The sequence below is a fragment of the Larus michahellis genome, chromosome 5, assembly GCF_964199755.1.
Source record: "Larus michahellis chromosome 5, bLarMic1.1, whole genome shotgun sequence".
NCBI classification, from domain to species: Eukaryota; Metazoa; Chordata; class Aves; order Charadriiformes; family Laridae; genus Larus; species Larus michahellis.
This window is the reverse complement of record NC_133900.1, coordinates 19,869,185-19,893,893: the sequence shown is the minus strand read 5'-3', so window position 1 is coordinate 19,893,893 and position 24,709 is coordinate 19,869,185.

Here is a 24,709-nt window from a genome sequence, read left to right as displayed (position 1 = left end):
CTGACATTAATTGCCCATTACGGTTCCGTTTGATTTTCTCTTCTAATTACTTTATATTGTCTCAGTAAATGATCTCTCCTTATAGTCACGCTCCTCTACGAACTGTTGAGATCTTTCTTTCCAATTCGTATTATGAAATAGACTGTATACAGTAGCTTATATTGAAGCAGAAAACTGATCAGTCAATGTTGGTTTATAAAGAGCTCTGTATCATTTTATCTTCCACAAAAAGAGCTTGCCCACTGTCACTCGATAAATAGTCTTTAACAATAACATAACCACAGGGTATCTCCAGTATGCGTTCTTTAGATAAAGTCCTCATTAGGTTAATGTAAGATCGCTGGCTTTAGCCTGCATTTTATTTTATATAATGAGTTTCTTTTTATACAATAAAGCTTATGAAAGAAGAAATTGTTGGCTCGTAGGGAAGAGATGGATGAATATAATAAGGCTTCTGTTGGAGGGATTTATGATGTATATTTAGCATTGCAGACAACATAGTAAATCACTGCCACAGCCAACGTGAAAGATACATTAGTTGCCATTTGTTTTTTACCAGCCTATCTAAGTCCTTTTCAGATGTCATTCTAGAGATTTATAAATCAGTCTCGTTTCATGTTATTAAAAAGTCTATTACACATTATAATGCAGCTCTAAAACGTGGCAAATTATTTCACTTTCATTGTTGTTGGTACCATTAATATCTCCTCCCTATTTCATGATATTTAACCTAGACAGAAGAAGCACTGGTGCCAGTATTGTGAAAACAACACAGTAATTGGAAAGGCAGATAAAATGTTTGTGAGAAATGTAGTAGTCATAACTTTTCTCCCAATTTCCTGGGATGTCCATGTAAGGTGATGTTACGTTCTTTGGTCAGATGCTGCTGTTAATCTTAAAACGTTGAAAAGAAATTATTCATTTGTAAATAGCTTAGAGGAGCAGGTCAGGTACCATGTTATGTGAACTACGTTCATATGTGCGTCCATAATGTTAACTACGGCAATATCCGTATCAAAGGAATGCATGCAATTGGATTTTTCTGTTAAAACTTCATAGGAGCATCTATGGGCACGTTGTGTTTGCTCACAGGTAGACGCGTCGCAGAACACTTAATGCTATTTTTACACTGCCTAGCACAATCAGATCCAAAGAATTGCTTAGAGCTTTTAAACAATGGAAAGGGTAGGAAGAGAGTTAAAAACTCAAAGGAGGGAAATGATTATATTGGAGTGAATATTCATAACCCATATTTTTCAGTTTCCATGGCCTCTAGTAACTAAACACGGTACTTCAAAATGCTCCTTTGATCAAGAGTAAATGTACCCATCATAGGCAATTTTTGTATCTTGGAAAAAAATATTTTGAAAATTAATTAGGAGCGTTTTGTTGTGTTGTAATATACAGCAACGTCTTCCAGATATCCGAGGGCTGTAATATCAGCAATGGTTTCAGTCAGGGGGGAAGACAGGTTGTATGGGAAGAGGTTGTGTACTGAACTGACATGACTGAAAATCAGTGAATGAAAGCTCTGAGAAAAAAATAGAGAGCACCGTCACTGCCAGGTTTGTGTTTTCTTCAGTACTAGTCTCTTTGCTTAGTCTCTTTCAGTTCACATGGGATCTGTTTTCCTCAGGTGCATGGATATATAGATGGTGGGTTAGTAATAGAGAGTTTATATTATTTTTGTGTACTGTTTTCGGTTCTTTTCCAGCCTGTTTGAACATGTTATGCCTTATTTTCTTATTTTCTATCAGACCGTTCATCTTGATTGTTCTACCCCCTGACTACTTTACTATCCATTTTCAAGATTCTTCTTTTGGATAATTTTAGTCTCACCTTGTCTAACTATTTTGTGTGATAGCTGTGTATATTAAACTACGGGAAATTTTACCTGAATAAGGACAACAAAATTGGTTTGTTAATAAAAATTTTAGCAGTGTGAGGCCTCTTTTCCTAGCCCTGGAATATTTTGAAGTATTGCAGTTTAAGGAAAAGGTGTTTTGTCTACTTGCTGATTATTTTACATATAACGTTGTATCTTAGTTTTTTAACCTAAGGGTATTAAAACATATGAAAATACTTGACTGTATTATTCTGTAGATTCTGTTTTATTACATAGAGGAATATAATGTTTATAAATCATTAACTAAATATGAGGTCTTTTATTCTTTTAACTTCCTTTTGAAAATCTTTGTTTTATAGAACTGGAGGAACTAAAGCATGGACTGTGTATTTATAGTCTGTGATCAGAAAACACTGGTCTTCTGACAGAAGCCATAGGACCCCTAATAATTCTGCTTATTCCTTTGGAAAAGATGAGAAGAGGTAGAAGAGCTGTTTTGAGTGAGACATGCAAAGTTAGTTCTTGTCCCTCCTATTCAAAGCTCGCTCAAACCGGTGAGACTACTGAAAGAGTTCAAGGAATAATACATTTTTGTTCATATTGTCAGTAGTTACCTCCAGTGCTTCTTCACAGCTATTACCTACCTGACCTAGTTTCAGCACACCTAAATACAAGTATTAAATTAGATTTTTTTAAACGAGGAGTGTATTGTCCTGGGTCTTTCTATAGGTAGACAGGCTTCTTTTGGAGTTATTCGGCACCTCCAGAGATATAATTGATTGGTCAGATTTTGATCCATTTCCAAGTGGCTTCCAGATGTTTGTTATTCATTGTGATTTTCCTATTTTAAATTAACCTTACATAAAATACAAGCTGTAATTATTGCCAAAGAGAAATACTTGAAATGGCTGGCAAAGTTCTATACTGCTCAAGAAACGTGTCACTGTGGCAAAGAAACTTGAGGGCAACAGATACTGTAAGAACTGATTTATTTATCTGTTTTACTGTCACCTAGTAAAAAAATTGCATTTCTGAAATGTAGATTGTTCCACGGTTGCGGATGCTTTTCTCTGGCAGTAGCAATCTGTACAACAGTATCTCTGTGGGCTTAAACATGTAGATTGGTGTGAAGCTTAGTGGAAATGCGTAACAGAGTTACTAGTCTTCTAGCTGCTAGCAAAAGAGAACGGCAAGCATCTGTTTTATCTGAGCTATTCTTTCTACGCTGTCTGTTGTTCAACACTCACAATACAACAGGTCAGTTTGCCATCTATTGTGAAAGACCCCCCATGAAAGGCTTGACAAGTGTGTCTCCATTTGTAGTCCATGGAACTGTTTGCACTCCTGTGGAATACTGATGATAATTGTCTAAGTGCAATGACAAAAGGGAAGGAGGAAAACTAGTAGTCAGTCTTCAAATCTGAAAACATATTTTTGCATTTACTTTTAAGTTTTGAAAAATAGGCACAGTCATTATGGTGATAAGTGCTTTGTGCATGTTTGCAATATCAACATCATTGATAGCTTCCTTTTTACAGGAACAATGCCCTCTGAAGACCAAAATACCTCTTTATCTTGATTGCCTGAGGACAGAAACCTCCAGGATAAGCAAGATAATAGGAACTAAAATAGCTCCAAGTCCCATTAACTCTAGCCATCACAAAGTACAAGTAATGCACACTCAAACCAATCATTATTTATAATGAATTCTGAAAATATGATATAAAGCCTTAAGCCAAACTCAGATTAAAATCAATATGATGTCACATTAGTACTGATGTGTCTCTTGGAGTTGGCATGTGAAACAGGAAGTTGTTATAAAAGAATATATTCATTATGACCTGTGAATTTGCATTTAAAAAAAATACTGATTCGCAGTTGTGTTATGCAAACAACATCAATGCTTATGGTCTAGTGATAAACCCTTTGAGCTTTTCTATGATTTGTAATGTAACCAAGACCCATTGAAAAAAATCCTTGCATCTCATTACTCCTTTTTTAAATCTGTATTAGTATTTTTTTATAACGTTCAGGCTATATTAACACTGCAAATAAATTCATTTTTTTGGTAAAATTGATGGAGGTAAATATTTTTTCCATAAAATAAGATAAATACCACTATTTGTTTCACATAGCAAGGTGATGATATTGCCATGTCATCGTTGAGGGATGAAACAATGGTGCTGATACCATGTTCAGCTTAGGCAAGGTAAAATACTTACAGAGGAAGGGTCATCTCCCCTGCAGCCCCTCTCACTTGTGAGTGTCACAAGCCTTTCTTCCTGGGAATGTACTCATGCTGTCATTGACCTCGGTTTGAATGAAAAATAGTCAGATAAAACAATTCCTGGACACCAGCGTGCTGTATGTCAAAATATGATCTAAATATCAGAATCCAGATCAATATCTCCAGGTTTTGTTCATATCCACTCTGCTGCCTATGGCCGTTACTTCAGTCAATTTGTTTATTCCTATTAAACACCACTTATTTTTTTAGTCCCTGTAGCAACCTGAAGGACTACTTATCTACATTTTTCACTTATGTTTATTGGAGTGTGTCCAGAGGAGGGTGAAAAAAATGATGAAGGGCCTCAAGGGCAAGACTTGTGAGGAGCAGCTGAAGTCACTTGGCTTTTTCAGCTTGGAGAAGAGAAGGCTGATGGGTGCCCTCATCACAGTCTACAACTTCCTCAGAGTGGGCATCGGAGGGCGAGGTGCTGATCTCTCTCTGGTGACCAGTGATAGGACACGAGGAAACAGAATGAAGCTGCATCAGGGGAAGTTCAGATTGGACCTTTGAGAAAGGCTCTTCACTGAGAGGGTGGTCAATCACTGGAACAGCCTCCCCAGGGAAGTGGTTATGGTACCAACCCTGTGAGAGTGCAAGGAGTGTCTGGATGACGCTCTTAGTCATATGCTTTAGTTTTAGGTGGTCCCATGAGGAACAGGGACTTGGACTGGATGGTCCTTATGGGTCACTTCCAACTTGAGGTATTCTGTGTTGATAACCCATACTGTTAGGTTTCTTGCCTTCCACCCAAATAAGAAATCTTGACTATCCATGGGTGCCTGCAACATGCAAAAGAAAAACAAAAGAAAATTTGTGAGTCTTTTTCGGTAGCAGTGTTCAGAAAGCCCAGAGGAGTTGCAATTTTCTAACCAAGACTGAGTAGTTATCTAATCTTCCCAACTTAACCTACTCATAGTTTTCAAGATGCTAAAACAAGACTCGGGGATGAAATGCCACTGTTTACATTGGGATGTTGCTACTAGAATAATACTGTGCATCTAAGAATTTTTTTCTTTATTTATTAGCTGTTGCATGTATGCACAAAACCTAAAATACTGTCATTACTTAAAAAGAATAAGCCATTAATATAGCCATTACTTATGAATGGCATTGTCAAATAGACGTAAAAAGCATTACCTCATTGGAAAACTGTTTGTCTGTATAGCTTTTGATTAAAATACCATGAAGTTGTGACTTTCAAACACTATTCATTTATGGTTTTATATGTGGATATACAGAATACTTGTGGCACCATAACCTTCTGTATAAACAAGACAGAGCTAGAGAAAGAAATATTTATAAGCAGGTAGATGGAAGGGCATACAAACCAGAGAGATCGTCAGTGATGTGCTGACTCTGAAAGTTTCCTAGATGACTTCTCAGGTACTCTAAGTTTATCATGTGCATATATAACGCAAAAATAGACTAGATGCATTAATGTGACACATGTGTATCCATGCAATATTCTGTTTGATCTGACATAAGAAAAATAACAGAAAAAAGTAATGCAGAAAAAAATTCCATAGTGTGTAGAGAAAAGCTTGTTACTGACCTCAATGGGACTATAAATGCTACAGTTTTTTTGCTGTTCTATGCTAGCTGCATCCATTGAAAACTCAGTCTATTAGAGTTGCTTATTGCCATCCGGTGTTAATACTTCCAAGTACCTTAAATCATGACTTATACTGCCTCAGTCCTTCCCTTTCTTGGCTAACCTGTATTTGGTGTACATCCATTTTTTTGGCCTACAGCTCCTCAGACATACATAAATAACACAGTAAACCAATACTAACCATGATAAGTATTCTACTGGTAGTAAAGATGTGGATTTTTCTCATGGGGGGCTGAAAAAATGATTTGGCTTCTTTGTATTCAGCTTCTGCTTGGAATAAATAAGGTTATTTACAATGAAACGTAACTCCATTTATCAGTTCTTGGCAAATAATCATTCTAAAACAAATTAAGTATAGAAAATCTGGTTTATAAGTCTAGTATAGAGTATGAAAATACAGTTTGAGTATTTTACTATATGCTCGGTATGTAGAGTTTAAGAGTATATGGGTTATTACTTGTGATTTGTTTCCCTTTGACTGGCAGCTGCTGGTTCCATCAGGTAATCAGTGATATTTTATATTCCAGCTCGTAAGATTCCACTAAGCCATATTTGGGGATTTTCCTTGCAAGATGACTCCTGTAGGAGCCAGTTTTCATAGTGTGGTATCAATGAAATAATCATGTCTCTCCCTCTGAGAAATAGAGTGCGTATACTCAGGGCTAAAGAATAACGCATAGTAGTAACGTATCTGTTACTTAGAAAAATAGAGGAGGAATGTAGCAGTATTTAATCTGTTGCATTTATTTATTTGTTGTATTTGTTTGTTATGTTTCTCTTTGTTAAATTCTGTCGCATTTTCCTTTTAATTTGTACTTTAACTGCACTACAATGCCGTTACCAATGCATTTTTCAAGAATGCTGATTTTACGGTTTTGCTCTCGCAGTCAGAGGTTGCATAAGGGGCAATTTAAAGGAAACGTATTTTAGATCCATGCATACAGAAAATCTTTATTCTTTACCAGTCATTCTGGAAAACCACTAGGATTTGTTTTGTATCAAATACCCTGTCTTGATATTTCAGAAACACACACACACAAAAAAAAAAAGCAGGAGGGGAAAAAAAGCCATGCTTTATGCTTAAAGCCTTGTAATGAGTTTATAGCAGCAGCAGGATTGTTTAGTTCAGGGTCAGGGATCTTCTGAATTGCCATTTAATTTCAGCTACAGTTTTTTAATAAGCATAGCAAAAGTTGCATTGGTAGTAAAGTTTGTATACGGACTAATAAAGCACTTATGCTGATGCCTAATATGAATCTCTGATCAGATTGTCAAATGCAGAAAACTGTTTCCGTATCTGAATTTTGCGTATTTCTTTTGTATGCGATTGAAGTCTTCCCTACACAGCATTTCGTGAAGGGACACAGTGCAGTTTGCTGTGGAAATACTGAAACATGGAGAAATACAGAAGAAAGCACCCAAAAACATGAACAATATACAAGATCATTTTTTCTCAGCAGAGTGTTTGTAATTATTATGTTTGTTATTACTTTGAAATATTTGTATCTTCAATTTTAGAATTCTAAGAGTATACGAGTAGAATTGTATGTTAATGAAAATTGGAGCATGCATGTGACGCCCTGGTTTTCTACACTATTTTTAAGGAAAATAATAAAATAATTGCTCTTGTCTTAAGCAGTATAAGACACCTAGGACTGCATCGCCACAATAATGGCCACAGAGCGTGCAGTTTACTTAAAACTTTATGTGGGTGAATGTGCATTATAAGTGCAAGTGTCTCTCTGACTTGAGGGAAACGTGTTGCTTCATTAGTCACCAACCAGTGCCTTCAGCCAAGTGATGGGGGCTTAGTGAAGGTGTGCCTGTATGGATGGGGCAGCCACAGGCGCCCGGAGATATTTCTAGCCATGCCATGGGCACCACAGAGGAGCTACTCTGTGGCTCCGAGTAGAGAGCAGGAGAGGCAGGATTTAAGATGTGTTCGGAATGCCAAGCCACAGCCACCTCCGATGTCCACTTCTGGGGTCTGTTTCCTCAATGGAGAAAATTAAGAGTATCAGTTGTGTTGTCCAAAAGGATCTTAAATTAGGAACAAGAGAAAAACAAAGGCTAAATTAGGTAATACTAGTGATCCCCCTGTAGTTTAGAATCTGTGATGGTTATTGAGCCTCAAAGGATATTCTCTTCTGCTGCAGAATAATACGCAATGGCCTTGCTAATGCTGTGGTGTGCCTTTTCCCAGTCTTCTTAATAACTATGGACATACAGTTTTGTAGTGTCTTGTTATTGATCAAAATTTCACTGCTCACAAATGCGGCTATTTTTCCCTGTATAGCAGCTTGTTTTCAAAAAAAAAAAAGTATTAGCTTATTTGTCTCCCTTTATTTGCACAATATTATTGCAGCTATTTGTGTATATATTATATGCGTTACATATATGTAGAATCAGAAGCGTAGAATTGCCTAGGCTGGAAGGGACCTTTCAGATCATCTAGTCCAACCATCAACCTACCTCTGACAAAAACCATCACTAAACTGTATTTCAAAGCACTGTGTCTACCCATCTTTTAAATACCTCTAGGGATGGTGCCTGATGGAGAAAGAGGGTGTCTCTGATCAAGACTATAGTTTTAGCATTTGTGTATATCTAGACAAAATTAACTGATTTTACAAATGAATGTCAATTTCTTAAGTCCCCATTGATGAAGGATCCTGTTTGCTTTTACTTCTGAAAAGAGAATGTATTTTTTTTCTTCGCCCTGTATGTATACACAAATAGGGCAACAAAAGTCCAAACATACTTCTGGGGCTGTGCGTGTGGAAAGTTAAACATTGAATTTAGCAGTTAAGCTTAATGTCCATTAGCCCTTACCCTTAGAAGTTTCATTTTTTCTATTATACTGGTATTTGCTACTCTTTATGCCTTAGCTCAGGATTCAAAAGTTTGCATGTATCTTCTTTTGTTCTAACTTTGAGATACTTCCCCCTCCCCTCCTACCCCTACTACAAAGAATCGGGGTGTGATTTTTGGGTTTTTTCCTGTGCAGAAAGGGTTGAGATTAAAAGACTAGTGCGTACATTCCCTTCGAGAATTAGGAAGGCTGGTCACTCGCTTCTTGGTGGTTGGTCACAAAGCTGCAGCTGAAGAGAGGATTAATTGCTCCTCTCCAGATTTCACTGGGACCTGGCAGGCTGTCTCCTCCTCCTATTTAGAAACAGAGCATGCTGTTTTTCTCTTCTTAAATAATAAAAGTCTATTGTAGGCACTTGAGGGGTTTTCTAGTATGTGAAAATCCGAACATTGTTTTTCTTTCTGTTGTCATTTCTGAGGCATACTGTGCTAGGAACAGCCTAGTCAAAGAGAAGGAGAACAAGTGCTGGGAGCGTAGCTCTTTCTCCTCCTTCAGTGTGAACAAAGATTTTGGGTCTTCTGCAAGCGATCCTGTGTGCATTCATGGGCTCAGGTCTTCAGGCTATTGGTACACAGCTCCAGCCGCTTGCTCAACACTCCGCTAAATCATGCACTAGAGCAATTTCTGGCAGGGCTGAGATTCTTTTCTAAAAGTACACAGAGCAGACAAAATGTTACAGTTGTGGTTTAGCCAGCTTGCTCCTCTCAGGACTCCTCACCCCTTGTCAGGGGTCAACCTTGTCCATTCCATGCACAGGTAAATTTTAATGGCATAATTGCTTTTCTTTTTTTTTAAATCATAATTAAAAAGGATTGTGTTTAATGTGCCAAGGTATGCGTGAATTGTAATGAAAAGATTGTCTCATTCCATTTACTGTGAACTGGTTTGTTGTACAAAAGTGAAAACTTGAAAAAGTGATTTTACATTCCCACTTTCTTTTTTTGCTAGTGTTTTATTACCTGCTTTTTATTTCTTTTTGATTTTCAATTCTGTACAAATACTCTGTCCTGACAAGAAGTCCAATCTTCAGTTTTCAGTTGAGGAAGGTAGCCTAGTGTTGTAGGAATTTGAGCAGAAAAAATGTTGACTAAGAGATGAAGAAAAGTAATTGGGTTTTCCACATGTATTAAATAGAGCCTGAGAAAACAGAAATGTTTAAAATGTGTATTATTACTGTTGCTTTGATAAAGAGCATTCATGATCTGTTATCTGTTAGCTGTGACAGACAGTAACTATACACAGTTGGACAAGATGATCGTTGTAGGTCCCTTCCAGCTGAACTATTCCATTCTGTTCTACAGCCTAGGCTGATACACGTGTCCTGACCTTTGGCAAACTGTCTACGTAAAATATTTTATTCACGCAAATGCCTTCAGCCAAGAGGGTGAGGAGAAATGTGGTCTTATGGTTAATGCAGTAGACTCGAGTTTAGGACTACTGGATTCTAGTTGAATGTAGGAATGATTTGTTGATTACCTGCTATCATACCTGGAGGTGTATTGGGGAATGGGTATAGGATCATGGGATTTATGTGTATTCATATATGCACATGTCTTTCTAATCAGGGCACAAATCTCAACAAGCCAGTGAAGCTGCAAAACTTTTAAGGAAATACCAGATCATTGATTTTAAAAACCGTAACAGTAGTATTTTCTGAGAAAATAAAAATTAAATATATTATTAGGATCTTGGATAATTTAAATAATTTTGAAGTACCAGGTGGTTGCTTGGTGCATTATCAGGGGAAATAGGTCACAGGGTAATAATGGTAATATATGATGGTAATGGTATGGTATATATGGTATATAACGGTAAAATAATGATGGTAAATAGTACTTATGTTCATCTGCTGTAAAGATTGTGTAGTGTTCAATAGGTCTGAAGAGGTGGGGTTTTTTTCATTGCTTTTTGGAGGAGCGGTAACCTAGCAGATGCGCAAAAAATCCACAGAGTAAACCATGCAGGGACACATGTTCAAATAACCTTAAAAAGTTGCCTTTTCCAATGGGAGTATCTGTGCTTCCCTTCGCAGGAGAGAGGAGGCAACTTTACATCTGTGTAGAAAATATTAAGAATTTATGTGTTCTCAAAATATCTATTTCTAAAATGTGAGTGCACTCAGAAAGTTTCATATGGTACACGACAAATTTTAGTGCTGAATCTCTTTCATATACACTCGGCTTGTACAATAGAAACATACTTTGACACACGGTGAGGTAGTCTTGAGTACATGCTACTTATATGAGAGGGTTATCTATTTTGTAGGTTCAGAATATTCTTTTTATTGGGGATGAATAATATATGTTGGTTTTTTGCCTTTTTTTTTTTCATTGAAAAGATTATAAAAGGCTGTGTGGGTGTGAAATGACTCGATTGAAGAACTGAACCTTTCTCGATAGTGTTCAAATGAAGACCAACGTTTTTTTCTCTAATTTAAACTTATGTCCTCATCGTCACTGGAAATTACTTTTCTGCAAATGTTCTTGTTTTAATTTTGGATAATTTCTAGTTCACCATTCAGTCAGGCAGCCCAGCTTTAGAAATAATGGCAGTTATGATGTCACCCTGCTCCTCTATTTGTTAGTTGTATTATGTACAATCTGTGCTCTGTATGAGACTGTCACGCTTTATCTTGTCTGCAGCTGTTTTTCATCACTGATTAAATCATAAGTTTTATTTCAAATCTAAATCCCCACAATTAGAAGCGGGGAAGGGGGAAGCTTTGCACTATAAAGAATTATAAATGAATATTGAGACAAATAGATTAGCAACTGAAAAGTTGCATTTTATTTTCATACTTAAAAGCAGTAAAACCAGGAGGACTTTAGTTCCATCCTCTTCTGTAAGCATTTGCAAATCCGTATCTCCAAAACCATAAGGACTCTGTGATCCACCTTCGGAAATATACCAAGACGTAAGTCAGTGCCACCTACTATTGATGATGTTGGAGAAAGGTGGTAAGATGTAAAGATGCATCTACTTCTTGGTGTTTTAGCTTTGTGTAGGGTTTTTTTTGCCTTTTTTTGTTGGTTTGTTTGTGTTCTGGCATTTCCATTATTGTGTCATTTACGATTCCCACCACAAAACTCCCTGGTCTTAGAAGACATTTCTGAAGATCTCATTATTTGGGGAAATATCCATTTTACCCTTCTTTAGATCTATGGCCAAGGCCTAAGTCTACTATCTATACTCACCTAACATAGAAAAGCTTCTCCTGAAGAATATGCATAGCACTTAAGTTAGGCTTATGCTCTGAGTTGCTTCCTCGAGGAGTCTGTTTCCATATTCTTAATCAGATATGCAGTGGACGTAATACAAATAATATGTTAAGATTAGTGTGTGCTGCGGCTTTGCAATATGTTGCATTTGCTATTAAAAGTAAATCTGTTGCACCTGACCCCTTCACGTAGCTTGCTGTTAAGTATGACTTTAGACAATGAAAGTTGTATGAAACTTGTTGCAGGTAGCTTGGCTCCCTAAAAAAATGTTATAAGAAAAGAACTCAAACAATATTGAAAATACAGTGTATGTTGCAAAATTATTACTGGAAAAATACAGTTTGCACATTTTTCTTAAAAACCATCCAGGCTGAGTCTGCCAGAAGTGCGGGGAATAGATTAGAAAAATGAAGAAAGCTGGGGGGGGGATGAGAATAGGAAAAAAGAAAAGAAAGAGTCACACAGTAGTCAGATGTGGTTATTCATCTGTGCACTTGCACTACACTTTGTTTCAACACAATTGAAAATCACTCAGTGAGTGAAGCTGCTAAGAATGAAGTGGGTGTTTCCAAGTGCCAGTCAACAGAAAAATGATAAAAATATTGCAGAACTGAACGCTAGTGTGCAGAACCAGAAAGTGAAATGAAATGGCAGTGCACTTTGTATCCACCTCAGCTAAGTCTCCTGAAGTATTTCAAATGCTTACATATTTTTAAGAAGTTAAATGAGAATAAAATGTTGAAGCCCAGAATAGATCAGTGTTTTATTCCATCAAACCACATAACTCCAAGAAAATAGTGAATTATCTTTTCTCCAGACATCACTGCAAGCATCTTACTGTGCATCTGATGTCACAGCAGTATCACCTGCTCCTCTATCAAAGGAATTTTTCTAAACTTATATACTTCTAAAGTTCTTATTTGAACTAGCAAACCTTAAATGTCAGGTAAAAAACTTAAGTATAAGGCATATTATTATTGGGAAAATAATTTGGTGATCATTAGAGGAGTGAACATTATGGCACCTGCTTCTTTAAGTTATGTTAAGTGGCCACAATAAATTCATCTCTTTTAATATTGGAAAAGAGAAGGGATGGTTTCTGACTTCCTGCAGAATTAGCGATGAGTAGTTTCATGACTGATGATGTTTCTTTTGCCCACTCTGCTCAAGCTCTCCTCTGAAGGACTGCTTCTGCGCTGGCACTTACTGGAGATGGACAACGCAAACTGGTTATCGTCCTCTTGAGCCATAAAACAAGGTTGAGCGTTGGGCAAGGAGAATAATATAGTTTTATATTATGATGATTCTATGATTCTACATGATAAGCTCAGTAAGCTTTGTTTACCATTTGTGTTATTTCTCTTCCTTCAGGGTTAGCCATAGTAGCACTGCTATCTGTTCTATTAGCAGCGATACTTGGAAGTCAGTAAAAATCCCTCAGCTGGTACCAGGTTCCCTTGATATGTAGATTTCAGATTCCTTTATGCCTTTAAAAGCTCTTATAGCCCCCTGGAAGATGTGAGAAATGAGAAGTCAAAGTGTAGCAAGTTCTACCAAGCTACACCTCTCATTGACCTATGATTAGTTCCTGGCTTTGCAGCTCCAGCCTACAATTACATGGCTGAAACGTGGAGGTGGAGAGAGGGTTATCTGGATAAAATGTTAAAGACTTTCAAAATCTCACTTCAAATAGATTAACAGTTTTGATTAGGCTGACTGAGATACACATTTGTATTTGGGATGCTCCACATGTTCAAGTACGTGCATAAACATCAATAAAATTGTGGGAAAGAACATAGAGGATTCTGATGTTAAGTAGCGACATAAGATTAAAAACTAAGAAATTAATTTTAACCTGGTTGACAAAACTGAGTTGTAAGCTTGTAGCATACTATTAAGGATACGCTGCTTTCTTAAGAGTGACTTCAAAGGCGAAGTTTCTTTACGGGTTTTGCAGAAAATCTTGATCCAGGTAGGGCCAATTGATATCGCAGTGGTATATTAATTAAGGAAAATTTCTAGCTGACCTATACAAACCAGACAATATTGAATAATAGAAGATACTAGTTTTAGTATCTTTTTGCCTCTTGTCAGCGTTATTGTCAGAATTACTGATACCAATTTTTCATACTCTAAAAACACTTTCTGTCTTTGTTGATTTTGAATGAGTGAGAAAATATTGCAATAACAACATGTGGGTGAACAGGTTGTTAAAACTACACTTAGGAATGTAGGCATGAAATTTTAATAAATTTGAGTACCCATCATATTTAAAACAGTTGTATTAAGTAGCTTAACAGTGGGAAATTTTGTTCAATAGAGACAAGAAATATAAATTTAAAAGATTTTAAAGGTTTTTAACTACTGGATGTACTGGAGAATTTTGGAACTCGTATTTCTTCATTTTTCAGTCTGCTTTGCGTGGCTTTTGTGATTTTGAAATTGGAAAATGCTGGAATTAGAGCATTATTTCTGAAAATAAGCAGGACAAAAATCTTTTTGTATGTTTACAGACAGAAAGCTATATACTGTTTTGGGCTTTATACTGTGTTCCCTGTGTTTCCCTCTGTGCCTTTAATGCATACTTGCAACACAGACAGATAATGGTTCTCTTCCTCTCCAGACCTCTAAGCTGGAGTTCTCTTCTCCTGTTCCCATGTTGCTGTTACTAGCTTTTCCTCTTACCTTCTTCGTTTGCCATCCAGATAACTATACTCCCTCCGACTCTGTCTTCTGAACTGGATTTCCCTCTTCTAGGTCAAACACAGCCACACAAAAGGGAGTACTTTAACTTCTGCTCAGCAGTGTGCTCGGCCCATAATCACAGCCTGGACTCCACACCGTGCGCTCATGAACTACAATTGGCTTTATGCTATTAAGGAAGAGATTTTGACAGGCATATGAGTTGTTAAGATGTACGGGAAAAGAAAGAGAAAGGCTGAAAAATTGAGCTGTATATGAGAGAATGCTGTAGGAAGCACTCAGACCTAAAAAGGGAGGAAAACTCCAGGCGATCCTGAGGGGATGGTAAAAATTGCAGTGCTGTGGAGGTGTGCTTTTGGGCATTGCTGGTTTCTGGAGTGAGAACTATTCATGTGAAGAGTTGTCAGTTATGCTAATCATACATGAACAGATAGTCCCAAAGAGTCTATGTTATTCTGACAGTATGCAACAATCAACAGTTAAATGTGAGTGACTTTAAAGATGTCTGTCACCTTAATTGCATGGCTGCAGCCATTTTTAACTAGCTTTTGTACAGGAAAAAAGAAAATCAAGGCATGTGAAAGGAAAAATATTAAAATTTTTATATTTACTGTATTTCTGTTTCCTTTTCTCTGTAGAGAACCTCGAAGAATCTCTTTTCTTTTTTCTTTTTTTTTAATTTAAAAAAGGAAGATAAAAAGATAAACTGCTTGCCAGTTTTTTAAGAGATACTTGAGGATAGAAAACAGATATTTGGGGAAAGGTGACATTTTTAAATAGAGATAAATCTCAAATTGTTCCTGTTGTCGGAGTCTGATCCTCTTTCCTTGGATGCGAGCGTTTGTAAAAGCAGTTCTGCTGGTAGATTGGAGCTCGTTGGTTTAAAAGGATGGCTGCTGCACACAGTCTTACTCTCCCTTCTAGGACTGGGAGTGGTATGCCAACGTATGGCTGTTGAAGGCATTCAGCTTATCAATGCAGAGAGAGTTTGGGGATGTGGAGCCAGCTTTTTCTTATCTTAAGATTAAAAAAGAAGAGAAGGAAAAGGCAGGGAATAAAGTAGAAACAAAAAAAAAGAATGTGCAAAAGAGGGACATGACAGGAGAAACCCATGGTTCATAGATACTGTTCAAGAGTTGGCTCAAGTTGGCACGTAGGTCCTCTGTACAGTTCAGACTTGTCAGGACATTCCAGAGAAATAAATGGTGAAAAATTATCACTCTGGGCATCAGGCCCAGAGATGAGATGGTGAGGCGGGCGGTCATGATGCTACAGTTTTGCCCCTGTGGCAGAGCTTTCAGATTGTGCGATCGTCTGTGTGGATAGATTACTAAAAGAGGCAATGGCTGGAACAGCCCAGACTCTTGCTACTTTCTACAATAAATTACCACAGCTTATATACATGACGCTTTCATTTTGGGCATTAATTTCAAGTCCCACGTGCTTTTCACTGTCATTCTGGATTTTTGATCCCAGTGTAATCTTTCATAGACCTTTAAAAAATAAACATCTCAAGTATAAAGTGTCCTAGAATAGGTGTCTTAGAGTGTGTTTGGTGTCCTGGAATAGCTTAAAATGTAGGCCACTGCGAACCATACTTCAAAACTTGAAGTATAGCTTCGTAAAAGTTACAGTTTTTATATTACACAAACATTTTTTTTAACCACTAACCAAAAATACACCTCCTGAGGCACAACTCAGGAGGTAAGCGATATTCTGTTAATAGTTTGGTTCTTTGTCTCAATATGACTTCATAGTTCGCGTGGTCTTCCATGCGTTCAGTTTCAGAAAGGTTTTGCTTTAGAATTACATTACAAAAAGTTGGGTCCTTTTCAGCTTGATTAATTAATTCAGATTAATACAAATAAATATTTAAAATGTACAAAGAAATTTGTAGGCACTAAATATTCATCAAGACATGTCTGAGATTTGACAGCATTTATGCTATTTGTGTTGAATGTATGGACACCTAATTAGAAAAAAGGAGTGAATGTTCCCAGATACCTAGAAATCATGCCACGTAACATTAGCATTAGAATTTAGGACCCCTTTCTCTGTCGATCTGCACAGTGCAGTCTGTTTTATTTTGAGAATATAATTAAGTGAACAGGAAAATAGTCCTTTCCACCTCCAACTGCCTATAGAACATTTTAATCCACGTATATGTTCAGGATGTTTACTGGTAGAGTGCTGATTTCTGCAGATTTTTAGTTCCTTTTCACATTCTGTATGTTTTTTACTGTTATCTCTTTCTCTCTCTTTCTTTCTTCAGGGTTCTCCACTCTTTAATCACCTAGGAAACCAAACATTGATATCTTCCCTCCCTTACAACATATTCCTCTCCTATCTTTGTTCAAGAGATAAAAAGGTGTTGCATAGCTTCCTTTTTCCTCCTCAGAGCAAGGCACGTCCCTTCTGCTGTGCAGGTTTCCAGGTCCCCTTCTAAACGCAAACTAAAAACAGAATAGCAACTTTTTCTCCTTCCTTTCTTGCCTCTCAGTAACCAGAACGACTTCATAACTGATCGTCTAGCAGAATTAAAGCCTTCATTAGCAGTAGTAAAGGGAATGACGGAACACTAGTATCTGTTGCATTTTATAAACTGTCCTTTAGGATTTTTATGAACTCTCGTTGTATGGGGAGTTCAGCTCTCATTTTGTTATCGGGGATGCATCTCCTGGCAACAGACAGGAGACACCACCAGTACACACACTGAACTCTTTCGTTCTGCCTGTTTACGCGGGAAGTGTATGGTTCCTCTCCTTATGTGAAAAGATGTAAGCTATTGTGTGAGCGCTCATCAATCAAGCTGGACTTGCTACTGCGTAGACTGTTCTATTTTACCTTAGAGACAAGTTTATCTTAGTACACAAACGTAGTCCCGTGAAAGCCCTCTTAGCACCTGGCTATCGAACGCATGAAATGAGAACGTTTTTTTGCCTTTTTTCATCATTTTGAAATTCCTTCTCCTTTGTGTTCCTTATGCTGCCTGGACACACTGCAGGTGATAAGATGCAACGTTTTCTTAGCAGTTGCAGGAAGTCTTCAGGAGAAACTGGTTGGAGAGATATTGCTTTCAGTTAACATCCTTCCTTTTGCAAGAGTGTATGAAAACTTCAGCTAAAAGAATAACAGGCGAAGAATATATTACTGGTACCTCGCCCTGTAAAAATGGGGAGGAGCTCTTATAATGAGCACAAATTGTGTCTGGTTTGAAAAAACAAAACCAAAAAAACCCCAAGCCCGACAACATTTTTTGCTAGAATAGAGGAGTCTAAAATAAATTCAGATTTTATTTCTACCATAGAATTTTCCTATAAATATTATTCTTTCAAGCATTAGAACCAATACAAATGGGGGAAATAATATTCAAACACAAGCCACCTGGAACCATGAGATATTTCTATACAAGAATCTCATCTTGGGCTCTCCAGGGTTGTTCAATGCTACTGAAATAAAGATACTAAAAGCGAGTGTTAAACTCTGACTGATACTCAGTTTTGCTATGCAGCCTCTTCACAGTAATACTTTTGAGTCAAGATTCTGGGCATGGTGTGAAACACCCCTCCATCAAAAATGTGTAAGAATTGCAGTGGGAGAGGCTTGGAGCTGCATTCAGCTATGAACTCTCCAAGAGCCCATTTAAACACTACTTTCTGTTCTTTCTTTTATATGCTAATGTCATGACGCGGAGTCTGTTTAATTTTTGTGGCTGGTGGCTCATGGTAGCTTTTTTTGCAAATAAGCACTGTGTAGTTCAGAGCCCTCCAGCATTGTTTTGCTGTTGATCCAGCCTACAAGAAATAGAAGTATGAAAATGCTGGGTAAGCGGATGAGAGCAGCGTGTGGAATGTGGAGGGGAGAGGATATGATTATCCTGTGTTAGGTTTTCCCACTGCCCCAAATGAGAACGTGCCCTCGGTGCTCCACAAGCAGAGCTACTGCCGTTTCGAAGCGGCACTTACATATACGGCTGCCATGGAAAGCATTCTCGTGGCCAGCAGGGATTATCGGGTGTGGTGCACTGTGTGACTGTCACTGAGAAGCTTCCATGAGCACCCCTGGGCAGCTGGGAGGGAGGGAGGGTGTCCCAGAGAGCAAAGATTTGCCTGGGAGTGCAAAATGGAAAGGAAAAATGAAGGTTTTGCTCCCAGAATAGCTGGTGTGCACATGTGTACGCAAAAGATCTAGCCTGCAGCCTATACTGCCAGTGGGGAAAAATAACTGGCCCTGTGAAAGACACTATCTCTTTCTTATTCTATTTTGGATCAAATTCTATATGGATTTGAAATCCTAATTACGATTTTTTTTCTAATTTATGGAGGCACACTGAGCAAACTCACATCTTCAGCTCATTTAACCTTCTACAGCCTTTTGTAAATGAATTTATCAAAGATGACACAGTGCCTAAATGCTTTTCAAACATTTTTAAATTTATGGCAGTAGCAAATATGTTTTAAAAAGTGAGATTGGGAAATCAAGTTCTCCAAAGTTAGGAAATGGCAGAATTTAAATTCAGTGCAACCTGAGTTTTAGCGCTTTAAACTGCATGCAGAAACTGTTCAACATCTGAGACTTTCAGATTCAGTCCCGCAGTCCTGGTAGCGCTGATTCCTAGCAGCCTGTGTTCTTCTCTGGTAGTGTCTGAGGGTGGTGATGGAGGCTTTCGAGTGACCTCCAGCAATAGTATTTAATGTACTTTACATACACTTTTCTTTCACGATATTATTGCAGACATTTTTTAAAAGAACACCTGCTCTATTTAGTGAGTAGGTATTTATTAAATTCTTTTTGTCTTACACAGTTGTGACTGGGAGACAAAAATAGCAGGTTATTGTTCATTTAAAATTGTGAAATGCAATCTAAAACATCCACAGAAGAGGATCATCAGAGATCATGATCGTGATCATCATCTCTTATCAGAGAACTGCCAACAACAGTGCTTCTGTTTCCTGAATTGTCAGTGTTTGATTTCCAAACTTAATGGTCTTTACATATAGATACTTTTTTTTAGAACTCTAATATCCTGGTGGAGATGTTAGATGAAAGATGTCACTACTGTGTGTGTATTACCTCGTATTGTGAAATAAGGCATGGATTCTATTTCTAGCCTTGACATGATGTCTGTGTAAACATTTGGTCAGATCAATAAGGCTGTCTCTGATTTTTGGTCTGAAACAGGAATTCTGCTATGTGGTCACCCTTTTTAAATACTCCAGATTTTTAAAAATATCTCTAGATGAAAATACAAGCTCGTAATATTTGAATTGAGGCATGATCTGTTCAATGAGAATGAATTGAGGAATCCACTAGGATAACATCAGCTTTTTCAAAGATTCCCTGGGAGGCTTATTTTAGTTAATTCCCTCTTCCAAATGTTGTGTTCTGTCAGGGCAGTGTGTAGATGTATGGTTTCCTTTCAGAGAGGAGAAAAATGGCCAAATGAGATTAAATTAATGGCTTTCCTTCATCCACTTGCAGTCTTTGCATGAGGGTTGATTGATGTGCCATTTTCACATCTTGTTACAGTCCTTGTCATTTGAATGAATTGTCAGCATTTTAATGTCGTGAATACTCTGTAAATTATAGCACAGGTACTCCCACCGTGTTTATACACTGAATTTTGATGGACCTATGATTTTATTTATCTTTAGTTTGTAACTTTACGAACTACTGAAGAACTGAAACACATGACTCAAAATGTTTAAAACAAGGCAATGACTTAATCTGTTGCGTTTCATAGATGGCGTTTTTAATGACACTGGGAAGATTTATATGAATGCGTTTATCTGCTAGTTTTGTTTTGTTTTTAGCTAGCCCAGTTTAAATGAATACCCTCTCACTGAGGTGAGACTATCCTCGGAGTGTGTATTATTCAGCTTCTCTGTCCCTGGGATAAAGGAGATCAAAAGGAGAAGCGAGAGTATGGAAGTAGAGCCATCGTGCCCACTAACTGATGGGAGAAGGGTTACTGGGGCAAAAGGGGAGGTAATGGGAGCTGCCCATGTCAGTGATGTATACTGGAGCTGGATTGTGTGGTCTGTGTGGAGGAGGAACAAATGAAAAATCAGGGAAAAAGAGAAGGGAGAGAATACGAGTGGAAGGAAGAGAAAATTTTCCCTTCCTTTCAACTTGGAGACAAATCCTGCTTCAATCCTTTTTGCTTCTTATCAGCCAATTTTACTCTTCTGCTTCCCTTCCATTTTCCCCTCCTATTTCCCCTCTGGAAGGAGTGTGGAGAAAAAAAAAAAAGCCCCCAAACAAAAATAGCCAAACGATAGGGGAAAAAGCAATAGAGTATAATTTTCTTCATTGTCTCCAGGACTGCGTAGATTGCTGCCCCTTTCACGGGTTGTGGGGTGCTTAGTAATGCTCTGGAATTGCCAGGTCTGATCTTGTCAGTAGTTGTGATGAGGTAAAACTGGGAAAGGGGGGCGACCTGTATGACGGGTTTGAATCCTCTCTGTAACTCAGCGTATTTCTTGTCTGTGCAAATATATTTTGTGTAAATCAGAATATATCATGGGAGGAAGTTGGCAGAGAGAACTTGACACGCACAGAAATGTATTTGATCGCTAAAGCGGTTCAATGTTAGAGATTGCTCATGTATACCAAGAATGAAACATTTCTGAATGTGCAGCCTGGCTTTTTATTATCAGATCGTTAATTATTTTTTATTTTTTATACATAGGCCATTCTCATTCTCTTTTCAGTACATCTTGTGCAGGTTTTTAGGTGGGTTTTTTTAGTGTAGAGCAAGTTGAAAATGCTATTGAATCTGAATAGTAGCGTATTAGGCTTAGCTGAAGCAGGCGGCTACAAAAGACATTAGACGATGGAGACTCGAGCCTGAAATATTAAATGAAGTGTGCCCCTCTAATCTTCAAAAAAAGGTATGTTTTTAAGGTGCAGATAAACTTTGAAACATAGGACAGTAGGAAATACATCATTTAGTTTAATAATCTATAATTAGTAAGAAAATGATGTTCACCTAATAGTTTCAGCATTTTTAGAAAATGAGTCAACAAAGTGACTAAGAGGTAATTATTTTTTCCTTATGTTCCTATTTCTATTGTTTTCACTCTCTGGATCTGTGTAGGCTCGCACTGTGGCTCTGCCCTACTTTAGCAGTCAGGTGGTTGATGTTTTTTTCTTCCACCTCTTTGATTGCACCCCCAGAAAAATGAAAGGAGCTTCATCAGATTTTTAGTTTTGGTCTGGGGACTTTTCCTAGCTCTTGAGCCTGAATGAATATTTAAGCCACTCATAATGCAACAATTGTTATTCTGAGGGAAAAATAAAAAGCAATATTCTACTGAACATCACAGTAGCCTGATGAAAAGGTAATGGCACCTCTGCAGAATAGAATAAAATCTAATTCTAATTGTTTTGGTCAATTTGACTTGCCAGCAAGTCATGCTTTAATCTCCGCATAAATTAGAAGCCTTTTCTCTGTTCAAATTCCTGTGGGGTTGCTGTCTTTGGCTTCTGTCTACTTAATTCAGCTCAGCTACTGAATGCTTTTGGATAATGTCATGATATTTCCCTTAAAGAATTCAAAGTTGGTGAGAAGAAAGGTGTCAAACTGCTATTATTCAATCGAGATGAGTTTCAGCGATAAGCCTTTGGTTTGGCAGATTCCTCAAGCACTGTAAAGGATGTTAGTGAATAAACTGAGGTGCAGGATCCAAGGGCAAAGCTGTTTGCCCAGCGTACCTGCTGTCAGGGTAAACAGTCATTCAGATTACAGCAAATGAAGCTTCTGGTGTGGGTGTGCCAGGATTGCACTGGCTTTTGCGAAAGAGTTGGGCACAAAAGGGAAAGAAGGAGGATTAACATTGAATATTTCTTTCTGAAAGTAAGTTAGGTCACGGGATAAGTACTGATACATGAAGTTCTCATAGAATCAGAGAATGGTTTGGGTTGGAAGGGACCTTAAAGACCATCTAGTTCCAACCCCCTGCCATGGGCAGGGACACCTCCCACTAGACCAGGCTGCTCAAAGCCCCATCCAGCCTGGCCTTGAACACCTCCAGGGATGGGGCAGCCACAGCTGCTCTGGGCAACCTGTGCCAGCGCCTCACCACCCTCACAGGAAAGAATTTCTTCCTGATATCTAGTCTAAGTTATGGTCTTAGTCTGCTCTTGGTTAAGCGTATCCTGCTTTTCCCTTTTTTTTTTTTCCTATTCCTAAATATAGTGTATAAAAACATTCTCTACAGTAATGCTGCTAAATATTGAGTCTGTCCCCCACTTGACTGAGAGTCTAATTCTCTCAGTGGAACACTGCCATTTTGTTTTTCTCTTTATGAAATGAAAGATAACGTTAACTTGAGGAAGGTCACTATATTGTCGAAACAGAGTTGATAATTGCCATCGTTTCTGAAAAATGGAATGTCATTAAAATAAAAAAGATGAAATCACTCAAATACTTGCAGAGTTTTGTAGTTGAAACAGGTAGTGTCAAGTACAGACCAGAAGAAACAATGTACAACAATCTGAGGTGCAGATCATTAACTGCTTTGTTCAGTCTAATGGGTGCAAAGACTTTTAGTACGTTAGTAAAAACAAAAATTAAAAAGAACTTTTAAAAAAATATTTTGAACCACCTTTTATAAAAAGCCCCACTGAAAAGGTGTGTAGACACCCTAGAGTTCACACAAATCCTGCTATTTATGAATCCGTTTGGATGACCTTGAGATGCTATCATCCTGACTCCAATCACCTATATTCTTGGGAGAGTGGGGGGGAAGAGCTGGAGGGGACGCAGTGGAAAATGCATAAGTAAGAAGAAAAAAAAAATAAGAAAAATGTTCTTTTTTGGAGAGCTTGAGTTATAAGATTAGATTATAGCTAGCAGAATCAAGGGCACATAGGCATGGCACATGATGATTATGATTTATGGGAGCATTAAAAAGGAAGAAAATCAATATATATTCTAAAAGTTCTGTTTTGCTCAGATTAATCTAAACCCCCTCCTTGGGTTTGTGATGACAGAGGAAGGCTGTGTTGATAAGAAATTTTCCTTTTTTCCCCCAACAATAGTTTCAATAACTGTTAACGTACAAATCCAACTTTAGAAAATGAACCTTTTCTGGCCTTTCATTTTAAAAAATAAAAGGCAGTAGGTAAAATTTGCAATAAATACAAGGTCAAATGTGACATTAGATAGGCATCTGCTACTAATAAACAAAGTGATAATGTAGTACATGGAGATTCTATTACCAGGATACAAAACCAAAAGGTTAATCTCTCCATAAAAAAATATTCTTCCCTTCAGCTCTATCTGCCAGTTATTTTCTTTGTTCTGATGCCTGTAGCAAAGCAATATCTTCAGCTGAAGATCTGTGCTGTTTTTACTTTTATAATTTAGTGTATCATAGATCTAATCAGATGTTTGCAGCCAGTTAAAAAATGTATCATACTTTTTTTGTCTAATGAAGGCTATACGTTGATTTAATATGGTTTTCTTATGTGGTTGTCTGAAAATATTTCTTATGAAACTTTGTGCTTTTTTAAAAAAATATATATGCAAGTATTTTTTCTAGTAATATTAAATCTAATATTTCTAGGTATTTTAGAAAAGAAAAAAAGCAGGATTAAGACAACTGCAGGCGCATAGCCAAATGCCTGCCTCCATCTCCCTCATCCTATAAACGTCATACAAAGCAACAGTTAATATTCAGGACTAGAACAGGTAAAGACACAATTAAGACTCTTCTGTTGCATAAATTCTTGCTTTTTCACTAGAAATGGTAAATGCGTTGTATACATTTTCTTAAGCGACCACGTAGTCCTTGCTGGTACTTTGCTATTTTGAAATGCTGCCTTCGAGGTGGTTTTTTTTGTTTGTTTTTTAAACAGTCTCCTTTAAAAACAAAACAAACAAGAAAACCTTCTTAAGCATCAGTATCTAAAAAATAGTTAAATGGCTATTTCACTGAAATAGTTTTGTTTCTGGAGGACTAACTTCTAGACAATTAGAGCTTACAAAAGACATCTGTCAGAGTATCTACTGTAAAGAGAAACAAACGATGGGAAAATTTAGACACCCCTCAAGCCCCAAAAAACCCCCCTTACATTATAGGATGTTCTACCCATATGGAAAAACCTTCTTTTCCATACGTCTCTATTTAGTTACAATGTTTAACATTTGTACATTGTCTCT